This window comes from Dromiciops gliroides, chromosome 5 (assembly GCF_019393635.1).
Source record: "Dromiciops gliroides isolate mDroGli1 chromosome 5, mDroGli1.pri, whole genome shotgun sequence".
Classification (NCBI taxonomy): Eukaryota; Metazoa; Chordata; class Mammalia; order Microbiotheria; family Microbiotheriidae; genus Dromiciops; species Dromiciops gliroides.
The window spans coordinates 94097280-94112657 of record NC_057865.1 but is presented as its reverse complement, the minus strand read 5'-3'; the positions used below and the strand labels follow the sequence as shown (position 1 = coordinate 94112657).

Below are 15378 nucleotides of genomic sequence, written 5' to 3'. Positions count from 1 at the left end.
CCCAATACTTTGCAAATATTAAAGGGCTATAGAAATGCTAGAGTAATATTATTGTTGCTGGCAACATGGGATGTCTCAAAACAAGGGCCTGGCCAAGAGAACCCAGAAGAAGCCCTGCTTCTTCAGAGGCATAAATACTCCTTTTCTATCTCAGAGAAAGATTGTATCCTCAGCTAACACTGCCAAACCTGCTATGTACATGACCCATTTGTCCTACCCACACCAGGCACTGACCTCACCCTGAGTCACCTCCTACTTTCTATATCAAGCAGGCAGTGTGGTGGCTTCTCCTTTCACAATGACTAAATGTGTGTTCTCCAAAAAGGTAACCATCATCTCTCTGAGTCTCACTTTATTTGTCTGTAAAATGGGGCTAATGAGAATAACACTACTTACCTCATGGAAGTATTGGGAGGAAAGTGCTTTGTAAACCCTGTGAAATCTAGGTCAACATGGGCTTTTTTTAGGATGCAGTCCCTGGGCTAGGAGATGGAAGAGCATCCCCTACATGTGGAAGGAACAGAGGTGCTCAGAGTAAAGAGATGTGTACTAGGTCCCATGGGTAGGAAGAATGATGATCCAGATCCAGGGGTTCAGAGTAAGAAGAGGATTTTCAAGAGTTCCCCCTCTTAGGCATAAAAGGATCAGTAGAAGAAGGGAGTTGCAGAGTGCTAGAGAAATTTTTTTCCAGGCCAGGAATGAGATTTTCTTCACTTCTGGTATCTGTACCTCTTTACCTGCTCATCCTCCTTCCAGATGCTGCCTCTCAGGTCCAGCTGTCTCTGCTGGAGCTGTTACCCTAACATGACAGAGTGTGGTCCCTCTGCAATCTGTCATTTTCTTCCTAAGGTTGCTCTTCCATTCTAGGCATCAGTTTGTGGGACATAGAGACCCTGGAGAGAAATGTGGCAACAGAAGAGGAATACAAGACTGACTTTGACATCATCACCTCTGACTCTATTGATGAGAAGACCAATGCCATTGTGGTAAAATATGAAAGTTTTTAACAGTCGGCTAGGATAACTGAAAGACGCCAGTTTTTCAAGGACCACCCTTTTGGGGAGGAGATGAACAGTCCGCCTGCTGCGCATGTCAGACTGCCTGCCGGGTACAGTCCGCCTGCTGCGCATGTCAGACTGCCTGCCGGGTACAGTCCGCCTGCTGCGCATGTCAGACTGCCTGCCGGGTTTTTTGACTTCCGGGGTGGAGAGAAGGGGAATAGCCTTTTTTGCCGGCTTGGCGGGACTCCGGGCGGCGCGGCACAGACGGTCTGACTCACTCCAAAGGTGGCCTAAATCGGTTTGGTGAGTTTTTATAAGGAATATAGACTAAGCCTAGATTTAAGACGATTTGTACTGTATTTCTGTTTTCCTATCCTTCTAATCAACAACACCTTATATACAATAAAGGCTCTATCTAGAAAACCAGAAGCTTCTTCCATTTACTAGTCTGGGAGATGAATTAAGGGAAGGGTTAAGTAGGGGAGATTTATGATCTAATATCCAATTTTAAATCTCACACCATGAATGTCTCTGGGTAGCTGAAAGCAAGTGTGCTGGGTGGGCTGGTTAAAATGGAAGGGTCTGCCAAATATTTATGTGACACAAAGATATCTGACAGGAAAGCCCGGGTCACTCTCAAGTACAGTAGGACTACACTGTATTCTCAGCTAACCATGAACCACCTGGGCTATCAGAACATCTCTTACCCTGAAATGTTTGATAAAGGAACAGCCACCCATGTGGTCACAGCAGTGCTCTATGGGGCCCAGGCTTTCTTTGTGTTTGATCAGATTATTTTTACTCATGATAATGTCAAGGATATAAAAGGAATTTTGAAGGTTGGAGTAGAGAAGGTTCCTCAAAAAGCAGGAAAAGTAGGAGGAAAGATGCAAATGGAGGAAAGTAAGAAAACGTGAACCAAGAAAAATTCAGGTGCAAGTTTTATGGGGATTTTGTTTTTGGGACCAATCCAGTGACTTATGAAGAAGCAGTAAAAGTCTATGCATCCCTTCCTAAGCTGCTTAGGGGCCAAGGGGTGCCCCTCCAGGTCTGGCTGTAGCCCCAAGGCTGCCAAGCTGGTTCGAGGGATCAGCATTAGCTTGGTATGTGATGCCCAGGACACTCTGGAGAAGTTATCTGAGTGTGACAAGAGGTGTAATGACATGCTGGAGGCACCAGGTCTCTCAGTCTTTTCTGCAACCAAGTAAAAGATCAGGCTATTCCAAGAACTAAATAAGCAGCACAGACATATTTTACAGAATAATATAGCCAAAGTCTTACCCATTATCTGGGCAAGCAGAGCAGAGGAAGATGAGCTAACCAGGGTTTTAAATAGGGAAAACCAGTCCCCATTCAGCTCTATGAGGCTCTCAGAATTACTAGACCAGAAGCTCCATGAGATGAAGTTGGTAATTCCTACCTCACCCTCCTGAAGCAGGTGAGAGTCACAGCTGCCCAAAGTGAGTTGGACAGTGTGGTACTAGGCTCTCCCCACAGATAATTCCTGGTGTTTGTGTTCACCTCCATGCAGGAGGAAGCCTACTTAGCAGATTGGAAACAGTGATTTCAGAATCTAGCATCATTCAATCCTGACTGGAAGCAAAAGACATACTCCTCGTGGGTGGAGGACACAGAGACAAAGAGAAAAGCAATACGATTGGCAGAATACTTCTCAATGTTTGCCAAAGCCATTCATTCCTCTGAGAACACTCAATTCATTGTGGCCCCTAACCCAGACCAGGAGAACAAGGGAGTCTCCATTTACCCCTATGAAAAGGGACTGCAGGTCAGCACCAATTTTGAGCTACCAGCCAAAGCTCCCCCTTCCCAGATTGGTAAGGTCACACATGACTGTGTAGAGCTCACACTGACCCCAACAATTGGGAAGGAAGAGAGGACCACTGGCTATCAGGTAGAGTACTAGGTGACAGGGAAGTGGACTAGACCACCATCTCTGTGTCTGGAAAGCCAGAGGTATTCAAAGTGAGTGTCCCCAAACCTTGCACAGAGTATCTGTTTAGGTTATGTGAGCTGTGTGAGCAAGGGCTCAGTAAGAGCAGTGATGTGGGCCCTGCTGTGAGGACATTTCCCCCAACTGGCCCTTGTGAGATTTAAAATTGGATATTAGATCATAAATCTCCCCTCTTTAACCTTTCCCTTAATTTATCTCCCAGACTAGTAAATGGAAGAAGCTTCTGGTTTTCTAGTTAGAGCTTTTATTGTATGGTAGTTACCAGGTGATGTTGATTAGAGGGATAGGAAAGTAGAAATACAAAACAAATAGTCTTAAGTCTAAGCTTAGTCTATATTCCATATAAAACTCACCAAAACCCAAGGCCACCTTTGGGGAGAGAGAGAGAGACCGAGTCAAGCGCGTGCTGCTAACCGAGAGCTGGGCCGAGTCGAACTCCAGTCAGCGTCTGTCTGTGCAGCACAGCCAGGAGACGAGCAGAGCAGGTAAAAAGATCCCACTTCCGTTCTCTCCTTGCCTTTTAAGCTTGCACCCCGGAAGTGGAGTGCTAGCAGGCAGTCTGGCGTGCGTAGCAGGCGGACTGGCGTGCGTAGCTCATGCCGTTGGTCTTCTCCCCAAAAGGGTGGTTCTTAAAAAAACTGGCGTCTCTCCATTATTACTAACTGACTGTTAAAACTTTTTACCACACCCTCCTGGGAAGCCAAAAGCTATTTTTGTGGGACCACAATCCGTATCCCTGCACTGGCAGGGTCCAAGTGTTGTTGGAGCAGCAGACAAGGTCAAGGAATATAGAATAGAGTACAGAGAAGAGACTGAAACTCTGGATGAGGAGCAGGGAGGAAAGTGGCTTGAATATAGAACAGGAAGTAATGAGAATTCCTGTGACATTGAGGGACTGACCCCTCAGACTGTGTATAGGTCCCGAGTCTCTGCTGTGTGTGATGGCAGCTGGACCAGTGAGAGCAGTGACCCCGTGAGGACCCTCTCTACCACAGAGGAAGCCACAGTCTCTGGTGAGGGGCTTTTGGCCACCAGAATCCATAAGGATGTTTCTCCTCACTGTAATATTTGAAGTGTTGCTGGGCTTGATCAGGAGACTCATTGAGTTTCACTATCCACTCAATGAAATTACAGAGGGTCAGACTCTGAGAGACTTCTCTGCAGTCCATTTGGTGAGGGAGGGGGTCGATCAAGGCAGGTCTGATCAATCAAATTCCACTCAACTAATTCAGCTAATTCAACTAAGTACCTGAAATTCTTCCCATTGAAAATTATACCCAGGTGACAGTAATTCCCCACATTTTTTTCCTGAGCTATGGTTTTTAGTCCAGGTATAAAAAGTGGCCTTCAGGGGGCAGCTCAGTGGTGCTGTGGATAAAGCATCAGTCCTAGATTCAGGAGGATCTGAGTTCAAATGTGGCCTCAGACACTTCACTCATATTAGCTGGGTGACTCTGGGCAGGCCCACAAAAAAAAAAGTGTCCCTTGACATGTATTTATTTATATTTATATTCATATTTATTTTAATTTTTTCTTGTAAAAGAAAAGTCAGCTGAAATTGCTTGACTTGAGAATTTCTTTTCTTTCTTTCTTTCTTTTTTTTTTTTTTTGGTGGGGCAATGAGGGTTAAGTGACTTGCCCAGGGTCACACAGCTAGTGTCTAGTTTCAAGTGTCTGAGGTCAGATTTGAACTGAGGTCCTCCTAAATCAAGGGCCGGTTCTTTATCCACTGTGCCACCTAGTTGCCCCCCTTGACTTGAGAATTTCAAGATGTTACTTACCACAATAAAATAAAAAATCCTAAAGTTGGAAGGTGTCATGGAGCATCACCTTTTCTGACTCCTGGCAGTATCACATGACCTCTCTACAATGTCTTCCCCGGGAACCTGAGACATTTTTCTCTTCTCCACATATAGGGAACTCTTTGGAGGCAAGAGGATCCTCCTGTTGAAATATTCCCCTCTCTGTGCACAGGGCTCAGGGCCCTCACACAGGTTTTTCCTAGGGGATTCTGGGTGCAGCTGTGGGTATAGAGCTGGACCTTGAGGCGAAAAGACTTACTATGAAATCCAGCTTCAGACCTGTACTTTCTGTGTGACCCTGGGAGAGTCTCTTAACCTCTGTCTGCCTCAGTTCCATCATCTGTAAAATTGAGATAATAATAAGAATACCTGTTTTCCAGAACTTATGTGAGGATCCAAGGAGGTAGAATTGTAAAGCACTTTGCAAATCTGAAACAGCACAACTTTCCACTTTTCTTTCACTAAATTTGTAGTCAGGCTTCCTCCTGACATGAAAGCAGTAATTTCTAATTTTCTAGCTTAGATTGGTCACATTTTCAATTAAGGCTTTTAGAGAATCCTGGGAGTTGGAAGCACCTTTAGAATCCAATATCTTCGGGGGGCAGCTAGGTGGCACAGTGGAAAGAGCACCGGCCCTGGATTCAGGAGTACCTGAGTTCAAATCTGACCTCAGACACTTGACACTTACTAGCTGTGTGACCCTGGGCAAGTCACTTAACCCCCATTGCCCTGCAAAAAAAAAAATAAAGAATCCAATATCTTCCCTGGAGAATGAATCCCCTTCATAATATCTCTAACAAATGTGGCCACTCCCAGTGATAGTGAGCCCACTCTGTCCCAGTCCATTCCATGGTGAGGGCAGTTCAGATTGTTAGGATATGCTTCCTTTTTAATTCAGCTGAAATCTTTCCCCTTCTAATTGACACCACTTGGTACCAACCTTGCTCTCTGGGGCCAAGCAGGAGGACTGAGGCCTCTTCTATATGACATCCCTCCAGATACCTGAGGACAGTGACCATGCCCTCCCTTAGCCTTCACTGCTCCCACCCTAAACATCCCCTATTCCTTGAACTCTTCCTTCTGGGCAATCATACCCACACCTTGCACCTTCCTCGTGATCCTCCTCAGCATGACCTCTAGCTGGTCCTGCAGGAGAACAGGATGAGAACTGAAGTCAGAGGATCTAGAGTCAAATCCTGACTCTTTTAGCCTTTGTGACTTTGGGCAAGTCATTTAGCCACTCTGAGAATCAGTTTTCTCCTTTGTCACATGAGCGGGTGGACTTCTAGAACCTTAGAGATTCCTCCTCACTCATCATAGGTCACCTCCTCACCCTCTTAAAGTGAGCCCAACTCAGCCTTTGTCAAACAGATATTATCCCCTCACAGTAGAAGTCTCATAAGACTTCAGAGAAATAAAAACTAGCTCCTCGTTGGAAAAAGATTGCCCACCTTTGATATGAGGACAAGATAATTTTGCTTAAACCCATCCCAAGTCCCGCTGCTGAGAGCTAGCAGCTTGTCTCTTGTTAGAGAAGAAAACATGCCAACAGTTATTTAAACTTTCTGGCTTTTTGTTGATGGCTAAGATCACATCTCTGAGGTGGGTGCAGGAGGAAATGAGGTAGGTGAGAAGAGACCAGTCAAGTTACATGGGCTTTGAGGTAGTAGTACCAACTTTTCACCAGCCAGATGCCTCATGACAGTAGGGTTGGCTCTTTCCCTCTGTTCTCCCTCAATAGGATGTCACAAAAATTTCAGTGCAGCCTTAAGTTATTAAAACTTCAAATTGCATTAAGATTGTTGGGACACTCTGAATATATGATCATCTGGAGCCTTATTTCCCCTGACCCAAATCTCCCAACTCCACCACCAGCCTAGGACCTCTGACTACATCCAAAGTTTAAAACTGCACTAAGGTTTTGGGAACACTCTGTATGTATTGTCTGCTGGAGTCCTATTTCCCTTGCTCTGCAACCTACTTCTCCATTACCACCCTGGGCCCTCTAACTGGGCCCAAGGCTCTTTCTGGATAGTTGCTCAACATTTTAACAGAGCAAGAAGGAGAGTTGTAGTCTGGAAAAAAAGATACTATGGAACTCCCTCATCCCAGGACTAATAGGTTCTGGAATCCATGTGCCCTGTGTGGCTTTCAGATGCCAGGAGGTTCTGTCCTTTTCAGATGCTCCCTTGGGAAAGGATTTATTATAATTTTGTAGTTTCAGAGACTCAGCTTACTTGATAAGAACAAAGTTTGTATGATGATGATAAACAGAATTGGTTTAGATTCCTGCTTTATCTTTAGGATCCAGTATTAAAAGAGGAAGCCACTCAAACCTTATCTCATGTTCAAGCTCAAGATCATAAAGAAAAACTTTTGTAAAACTGTGTTTATTTATGTTTGAAAACTTGTACAGGAGTGACTAGGTGGTGCAGTGGATAGAGCACTGGACCTGAATTCAGGAGTACCTAAGTTCAAATCTCACCTTAGAAACTAACTAGCTTTGTAATACTGGGCAAGTCACTTAACTTCAATTGCCTTAAAATATCCGGGTCCAGCTCCAGGAATATATGTCTTGCCACTCGACCCAAATGGATCTGGAGCCCACTCTAACTTAAATCCAATTCATTGCAAATCATGACATTACTCTGATGTCATGGCCCTCTTTGAGAACAAAGGACAAACAACAACAATGAACATACATAATAACAAACTTACAAATGTTTTGTTATTCAATTTGACATCTCTCAGGTTTTTTGGAGATTTTCTCCAGGAGAGGGGAAGAAAATATTTCAGTTTTCAATTTCACTTTTGTATTTAGAGTGTTAGGTCCCTTTTTTGCTATCTTGAAACACCATGACTTTGCAAGGGGAGTATGGGGTTTGGGAATTGTTTTTTTTGCTTATTTGCTCCTTAGAAAATCCTTTCCTTGTTTGTAGGTGTGACTGTTCCATTGACCTCACAATTACAAAAGTGGGTGACTAGATGAATGAATAATTGGCATAATGTATAGTGTTACATTCATTTCAGTACTTTTTTTGCAGGATAATTGTGTGCAGAAGGGCAGTTCTTCCTAATATGGCTTCCCAGATTTCCCCTTTTGTATAAGAAAACCCCTTTTTGATGGGTGTTAGGGATATGGTTTCTTTTTGAGATGGGAAGAGAAGAAAAAGTTACAGGATGGGAATTGATGGGAGAAAAGGTGCTATCTGCTACTTTTACTTCCAGATCCATATGCTGAGATCTTTGACCATTGTCATAACTGGAGGGGGGATGAGAGTGATGGGGTTGTAATGTCCCAACTATCTGAGGTCAGCTAAGAAATATGATGTGTAATGTCACATTTATGATCCCAGGTGCCAAGTAGTTATTTGGACCTCAGCGGAAACTTTTATATAACATCATGATTTGGGAGAGAGAGGGAGACCTCAGTTAGGGCTCCTTACTGGCAACAATTAGAACATGACATTTCTTTAAAGGAAGATCAAGGTTCCCTACCTAATTCATTTCCTTCATTTGGTGGTAAATGTCTCTCCCACTGAGTGATTATGTGGCAACCCAAGTGTCTACACTAGAAAAGGGGAAAAGGAAATCCAGCTACAAGATTTATATGTTCAAAAAATGATTGATTAAAAATAACTTCCATATCCTACCAAAGGCTCAGACTGGCTGTAGATAGGAGTGGGATTCTGCAGTGCTCCAAATATGCATCTGTATCAGTCCAGTATGGAAGTTCCAAAAATGACTTCTTTGTATATGAATGACTGTCCAAAAATGACTTTTTGTATATGAAAAGTCTCTTCTCTCATCTGTGCTAGAGACACCTGATTTGGGGTGGGGGTAGGGGTGTTCCAGGATGGGGATGCCTGAGGACAAAGGTGCTATTTGCCACCTCAGTTTCCAGGTCTGGGTCTTGGAATCTTTGAGCACAAGAATTGGTTTTATGGGAAATGCGTAAGGAACAGAAAGATTCCCTCATTTTTTTTGATTGGTTAAAAAGAGAGCTATAAAGAAATTTATCTATGATGCCAGGTGATATGAGTCATCTAGGGCAAAGTGGTCACTCATCTGTGTAATTAATTGGACAAGGGGCAGCTAGATGGTGCAGTGGATAGAGCACCAGCCCTGGAGTCAGGAGTACCTGAGTTCAAATCCGGCCTCAGACACTTAACACTTACTAGCTGTGTGACCCTGGGCAAGTCACTTAACCCCAATTGCCTCACTAAATTAAAAAAAAATTAAAAAGTAATTAATTGGACAAGATAGAAAGAACTTCTTGACTGATTTTAAATGCAATAGCAAAAACTAAATAGACAATACTTAAAGGAAACTTGCCATTTATTTGTAAAATGATAGGAGAAGAGCTTTGAGTTGTTTTCAAAAGTCAGGAATCATAGATTTATAGAGGTGCCCACATTTGTTGGTATTTTTCCTGGGATTCTACATGTGAAATGCATTCAGAATCTAGATAGGTTAGGGAATAATTACATTTTTATATTTTATTTATTTTGATAAATATTTCCTAATTACATTTTAGACTTTTTAAAAATTCATTTTTAAATACTGAGTTCCAAATCTTCTTCCTCCCTCAATCCCTTAAATTATGTTTTAGAAGACAAGCAATATGATTCCCATTATACATTTGAAGTCATGCAAATTATATACCAATATTAGCCATGTTGCAAAGAAAAGAAAAAGTAACAAAAATAAAAATATATTCTTCTAGCTACACTCAGAATTCATTAGTTCTCTCTTTTGTGGATAACATTTTTCATCATGAGTCCTTTAGAATTGTCATAGATTATCAGATTGGTCAGAATAGCTAAATCTTATACCAGTAATCAACTTTACAATGTTACTATTACTGCATAGTGTTCTCGTGGTTCTGTTCACTTCACTATGCATCAGTTCAGATAAGCCTTCACAGGTTTTTCTGAAACCATCCCCCTTATCATTCTTTTACTACAACAGTACTTAATCACAATGATATGTGACAACTTGTTCAGCTATTTCCCAGTTGGTGGACATTCTCTCAGGTTCTAATTCTTTTTCCACCACAAAGAGAGTTACTATAAATTATCTCTTACACATAGGAAAATTTTCTTTGACCTCTTTGGTATTACTACATCAAAGGGTATGAACAGTTTTATAGCCTTTTAGACACAATTCCTAATTGTTCTCCAGAATGTTTGGATCAGTTCACAGCCTCACCAACAAGGCATTAATCCCTGCTTTTACACATCCCCTTCAACATTTGTCATTTTCCTTTTCTGTAATGTTAGCTAATTTGATAAGTGTGTGGTAGGATCTCAGGGTTGTTTTAATTTTCATTTCTCTAATTGTGAGTGATTTGGAGCATTTGTTCATATGAATACAGATTTTTTTTATTTCTTCTTCTGAAAAAAATTCCTGTTCTTATCCTTTGACCATTTATCAATTGAGAAATGGCTATTATTTTTGTAAATTTGATTTGGTTCATTTGAGAAATGGGACCTTTATCAAAGAAACTTGCTATTAAAAAGTTTCCCATTTTCCTGATTTCCTTCTAATTTTGGATGCATTTGATTTATAAATGCAAAAACTTTTAATTTCATGTAATCAAAATTATCCATTTTATTCTCATGATGTTCTCTATCTCTTCTTTGGCAATAAACTCCTCCTTTATCCATAAATGTGCCCCTTTATTGTCTAAAGAATGTACTCATTTTTTTAGTTCAAAAATATATGTTCTTTTCACATAACTATCATGTAAAATGAAGCTAAATTGGAGGAGGACATGAGGACAAAAACAAATTCAGGTGAGGAGGAGAGAGGTACTTTTCATCTTTTCATCTTTAGCATTCATTGTCTTTAAAAGTGAGATTTTGTCAATGGTCTTTTCCAAAAGCTCAGGCTATTCCAAGAGCTAAATAAGCAGCACAGATATATTTTACAGAATAATATAGCCAAAGTCTTACCTGTGATCTGAGTAGGTAGAGCAGAGGAAGATGAGCTAACCATTGTTTTGGGGTTTTTTGTTTGTGGGGTTTTTGTTGTTGTTGTTGTTGTTTATTTTGTTTTGTTTTTTGTGGGGCAATGAGGGTTAAGTGACTTGCCCAGGGTCACACAGCTAGTAAGTGTCAAGTGTCTGAGGCTGGATTTGAACTCAGGTACTCCTGAATCCAAGTCTGTCACTTTATCCACTGCACCACCTAGCTGCCCCCTAACCAGTGTTTTAACTAGGGAAAGCCAATCCCCATTCATCTCTAGGAGGCTCTTAGAATTCCTAGATCAGAATCTCCATGAGATGAAGTTGGTAAAGTCCTACCTCACCCTCCTGAAGGAAATTCAAGTCAGAGCTGACCAGAATGAGTTGAACATTGTACTACTGTGCTCTCCCCACAGATTTGTCCTGGTGTTTACATTCACTTCATTGTAAGGGGAACAGCACTTAGCTGACTGTAAATCATGGCTTCAGAATTCAACACCATTCAATCCTGACTGGGAGCAAAAGACCTATTCCTCATGAGTAGAGGACACAGAGACAAGAACAAAAGCAATACAATTGACAGAATCCTTCTTAATGTTTGCCAAAGGCAATCATTCCTCTGAGAAGACTCAATTCATTGTGGCATATATCCCAGACCAGGAAAACAAGAGTCTCCATTTTCCTCCATGAAAAGGGAATTCAGGTCAGCACCAACTTTGAGCTAGCAATCAAACCTCCCCCTCCCCAGATTGGTGAGGTCACACATTACTGTGTGGTGTTCAAACTGACTCCAACCTCTGGGAATGACTAGAGGTCCACTGGCTATCAGGTAGAGTACCAAATGATAGAGGAAGGGGACTGGACCCCCATCCCTGTGTCTGGAAAGCCAGAGGCATTCAAAATGAGTGATCTCAAGCCTTGTACAGAGTATCTGCTCAGGTTTTCTGAGGTATATGAGCAAGGGTTGAGTGAGAGCAGTGATGTGAGCCTTGCTCTTTCCTTGATCATGTATTTCAGGTAGTTTGATAATTTTCAAATTATCTGTGCTGGATCTATTTTCCAGGTCAGCTGTTTTTCCAAGGAGATATTTCACATTGCCCTCTATTATTTTTTATTCATTTGGATTTGTTTTATTGTGTCTTGATTTCTCATAAAATCATTAGCTTCTATTTGCTCAATCCTAATTTTTAAGCAATGATTTTCTTCAGAGAGCTTTTGTACCTCCCAGGTCAACTTGCTAGTTAACCAGGCAGAAAAACTTTGTGTGCTGTGGTTGTTAGCTCCAATGAGCCTGTGGTCCTCCCCAATCTGGGCCACGGTTACCCAAGCCTACTTCTTGGTTCCCAGTAGGGGTGAAACACCCAAGTTCCATATCAGCACCAGCAGAGACCCCTGTGATCTCCCCCTGGCCAACTGCTCAGCCCTTTCACCAGACCGTGAGTTTGGTTCCAGAAGACACTGGCACTGCAGCTGATTCAGAGGTTCCAGGGGTCTTTTTCTCTAGTGAGACCTGCCTGGAACTGGATCTGTGTCAGTGTAACCTTGGGCTTGGGCTCCACTTCTGCCTGGGCATGTCAGCCCCCCTCCTGCCAATCTTCTAAGTCATCTTTGCATGGCTCACATTTCTAATTCATTCTGTTCAAGACTCTACCACACTGATCTAATCTTAACTCTCCTGAACAACCTGCTGGAATACATTCTTTGTTTTCCACATGATCCTTTGCTGATACTACAAAGGTCGAGGACAGCTCTGGAAGCTGCCCAGGAGATAGTGAGTGACCTTCCCTAGGTCATCATTGCAATCCCACCTCCTGCCACATGTTAGAGAGTTTTCTCTCTCTGATGGCATAATTCCAAGACATTCATATGTTTTATAACTATACTTCTAAGGACAGAATTATGGCAAACCAGATTCTCTCGTAAATCTTCCTCATCAAGTCATTTTGATTTACATTTCTCTTATTATTAGTGATTTGGAACATTGTTTTCCATGTGGTTGTGAATTCTTTACAGTTGTTTTTGTTTTTGTTTTTCTTTTGTTGTTGTTGTTGTTTTTTGGCATATTGATCATGTCCTTTGACAATTTTTCTATAGGAGAATAATTATTAGTTATATATTAGTTATACATATATACACATAGACAAATATATTCACATATACACACATGGCTACAATTATAGGTATAGCTGTTACTTTTTATATATTATATTACAAAAACCTTATCAGCAAATGTTAAAACAAAGATATTTTTTCCCCTTTGACCACTTCTTTTCTTATCCTGAATGAATTAAGGTTGTCTTAGTAGAAACTTTTCAGTATCAAGTCTTCCAAAGTTATCTATTTTTTGCCATTCATGGAAACACAGAACCAAATTAGCTCAGAGCGTGCTGGTTTGAGTAATCAGAAAAACTCATTTGGATGTATAGTATGATCCAAATTGCCTGAGGTAGAATTTTTGATATGCATATCTAACATACTTTTGTGTATTGTTTTTGAATTCATATTTATTTTCCCTAGTAGATATATATTCTTGTTTAAACCTGAAGTAGATGGGGTAAGGAAAGGGAAAAAGAACAGGGTGATAGATTTGAGGATTCAAGGTAGAATTTGCAAAGAAAGAAAGGTCAATGAGAGGTAGAGGCCAATCTTTCCCTCATCCAAGGAACCTAGCCAGCTCAGGAACCAGGAAGGTCAGGAGGTCTGCTGCTTTCTTCAACTTAGAATCTGGAGATCAGCATAGCTTTAGTATTTGAGAATGCAAGGAAGACCTTAGGCTGAAGGTAAGTTCTCCTGGTTGGAATCAAATATAAAATCCTCTGTTTGACTTTTAAAGCCCTTTGTAACCTGGCAACATTTCAATCTCTTACACATGGTTTCTGCCCACCTAAACTAAAATCCATTAAATAATGCCAGCCAGCAGTTAGACATGGCATTAAGATTTAGAAAGCACTTTTACAAATATATCTCATTTTATCCCCATGACAGCTCTAGGATGTTAGTGCTATTATTATCCCCATTTTACAAATCAGAAGACTGAGACAGACAAAAGTGATGTGCCCAAGATGCACAAAGTTCCTAAGTGTCTTAAAACTGGTCTCAGGGGCAGCTAGGTGGCGCAGTGGATAAAGCACCAGCCCTGGATTCAGGAGGGCCTGAGTTCAGATGCGGCCTCAGACACTTGACACTTACTGGCTCTGTGACCCTGGGCAAGTCACTTAACCCCAATTGCCTCACCAAAAAACCCCCCAAAAACAACAAAAAAAACTGGTCTCAAACTCAGGTCTTCACAACTCCAGGTCCAACACTCCTATTCTAGCTTCAGTGACACTGAACACCCTACTGACCAAGACACTTCATTTCCCCTGGCTGTCCCCCATGCCTGGAATACTCTCCCTCCTCCCCTCTGCCTCCTGAATTCCCTGGCATCCTTCCGGTCTTAGCTAAAACCTCCTCTTCCATCTCCCCCTTAATACTAGTGCCTTCCCTCTGAGATTACCCCCAAGTTATCCTACATTCACCCGCTTATCCATAGTTCTTTTCATGTAGTCTTCACTATGTTAACCATACAGAAAAGGGATTTTAGTGTTCCAAAAATAACATAACATAACATAACATAACATAACATAACATAACATAACATAACATAACATAAAATAAACCTTCATATTTTTTCCAGCCTTGAAATTTTCCAGGCCATCAGAGTAGAGGTCTCTTATATTGTTTCTTTTTTTTGTATATCGTTTTTTAATATGTAACTAATAGGTGTCTGATCTTATATCAGCTACATTTAAATAGGAAATACCTTTACAATGTCAGAAAGTTGTCTCCATGAAGGATGTTATTCAAAATGGTTAGTTCACTTTTCAAATTTTTTCCTGCCTTATACATGAAGCCAGACTTATTTTTAGTATTCTCTAAAACATAAAACAGAATGAGATTTTAATTAACCTTGTGAAGCCAGAACCATGAGTTTTTATTCTCCCTGTAATCCCTGGGGTAAAGCGTCTTACACAGTGCCACAAAAGGCAGAATTATTGGCCAGCCCCCAATGGGCAGTGATCTATGGTATTTAACCACTTACAGGAAACAGATTATTTCTATATTTCAATTTAACCATGAGCTTTTCTTTTCTTTCTTTTTAATTTTTTTTTTAGATTTGGAATCCAATCTTGTCCAGGCTCAAAGTGCAGCAGCCACTCACCTGACCAACACTGTCGATCCTGAAAACAAATGATCAAAGAGTCACAGAGGTTATGTAACCGCTGCCAACTCAAATAAGATAAAATACCAGAGAGCTCACAAAGGTCATCACAACCATAATTAACTCAAAGAAATATACAACATTTAAAAAAATAAAACCAAAGAGATATTAGTGGTCATAAGGAGAAAGTTTTCTTTATTGATTGGAGGAGGGAAACTAGACCATGTGCCAGCGTCTAATCTAGAAAGAGGTCTGCTTTAGTGTGGGCAAATCTCAATGAAAGGACTCTGCAGTGAGGTGTAGCCCTGAAAATGAGGGGTAACAGCAACAATTAGATGTTTGATTCCTAGCAGGCCTTCATGACCAGAACACGGGTCCTGCATGTATTTGTCTGAGCTGAAGGACCAATGGGGCTGGTGTGAAACAATTCTGAG

At 41.3% G+C, this 15378-nt stretch overlaps 1 pseudogene; it reads left to right on the top strand.

Annotated features, from left to right (window-relative positions):
• The first annotated feature begins 558 nt into the window (after window positions 1-558).
• On the top strand, window positions 559-14977 carry LOC122728742 (annotated as a pseudogene).
• Window positions 14978-15378: the final 401 nt, after the last annotated feature.